Raw genomic sequence first — 1,992 nt, forward strand, 5'->3', positions numbered from 1 at the left:
CATTTAAATTTTTTATCATGGATATGATAAGAGACTTAGATTTTCCCTTATACTTAGCACACTTGTATTTATTCTTTACTTTAGCATTATTTTTGGAATATCTCTAATAGTTAAGTTATCTTTGGTAGAATCTAAATTATTCTATCTCATCTTGTCAAAAAGTAATGCACCCACCACAACATTAAAATTTATCTTTGAAACGATGCTTCTAATTACCATAACTAGTTTGTCCCAGTTACTAAGAAAAGAACACATGACATTTACAAACTAGTCCTCCTAGCTAGATCATCATGACATTGAATGCATTCAAGTGCTTTGTCACTAATTCTTTATCACTCATCCTCCAAGATTAAATACAAGTCCACTAAATTCCTTACCTTCTTCTAAACTTTCTTAGTGGTGATCTCGATCTTTTAATTTGTAGGGTAAAATCAAATTAAGATCCTTTCCTTTTCATCAATAACTATTGAATTTTACAACACAAGCTTGCAAGATTAAATAACAAACAAGAACATCTTTCATAAACAATAGTAGAAAAATATATATGCTATGTTCCTCAAAAGAAAATATTATATAATGAATTATATAATGCATAATGAGGGCGTGTGCACAAAGATGGTGGTCAGAAAAGTGGACACCACCCAAAAAAAACTTGGAAAAATAGGCAGCGCGTACGCGGTTTTAAAATTTCAAATGCCCGCGTATGCGCTTAGGTTTGTTCTTCCCAAGCCTAGAAAAGGTAGCGCGTACGCGCTATGCCTAGGAAAATTAGTGCGTACGTGCTGCTTATAGGAAAATGAGCGCGTACGCGCTAATAATCCAAATAATACCGCGTACACGGTGCCTGGTAAAAAAAGTTTAAAAAAAAAAACTGGGTCTCATTTACCCGTAAAGCGCATTTTTTCTCATTTTCTAACCTAAATCACAAACAGGGTGTTATTTGTCCTTCAGGCTATGGATCAAGGTTAGTTTTTATCTATTTTTATCTTTCTTTCTGGTTTATGCAATTTGTTTTACATTTTGAATTTAATTTCATTAATTTTGATTAGGTTTTTTCATTTTTTGTTTCAAAAACCAAATTCTTCGAATCCAGAACAAGAACAACCAAATGCACCTCCTGAAAACCCACAAGAACAACCAAATGCACCTCCTGAAAACACACAAGAACAACCCCCAATTCCTCCTTTTGACTGCACAACCAAAACAGAGGAAGAATTAATTAATTAATTAGTTAGGACAAAATACGTCTAAAATCAATAGACTGATTGTAAAATTGAAAACTTCTGAACTTGACCATTATCAATCCCTTGCCACTAGCCTAGAAACATTAGCTAGTGGTGCCATAGCTGTTTCCATAGAAATTACCAAATGGGGAAGCGTTAGGGATAGGTGTCGTCAATTCTATGCCAATGGGCTATCATACGATGGAGTAAAAAACAAAAATATTTCTAAACAACAAATATGTGCCCTTTTTGTTGATCCCAAAACTGGTCAATCATTACCTCTTAATGCAAAGAGGTTTCCCATACATTGGTGTACCAATGTGCAGATGAAGAATCTTTTTGGCAGAGGTGGTGGATGGTCTTTGATGATCCACCTTGTAATAATTATGAGGTGCCATTATATTTTTTGAGAAAAATATATTGTGAGTTTGTGCTCAATGTGCAGCCAAACTATTTTGACATGAGAGAGTTTCATGGTAGAGGTGGTGGCTCTGCCCAAGATAGACCTGGAGCCTGTAGGCGATTAGCCACGGAGAGTCGTCGCCCCCTAGCACCCAAACCCAAGGTGCATCAGGTTGTCCCATTAGAGCTGAAAGAGTCAATGGAGCTACAGACTCTTCAAGCGGCCACAACATTGACTGGTACCATCATCCAACATGGGACATCATTAGCACACCCTATTGTATTGGATGATGAGCCGTTAGAGGGCGACAGAGAGCCCATCGAGCATATGTGTGTCAGTTGCTCGGGGATATGCTCGGGGATAGAT

The sequence above is a fragment of the Cryptomeria japonica genome, chromosome 10 (assembly GCF_030272615.1).
Source record: "Cryptomeria japonica chromosome 10, Sugi_1.0, whole genome shotgun sequence".
Lineage (NCBI taxonomy): Eukaryota > Viridiplantae > Streptophyta > Pinopsida > Cupressales > Cupressaceae > Cryptomeria > Cryptomeria japonica.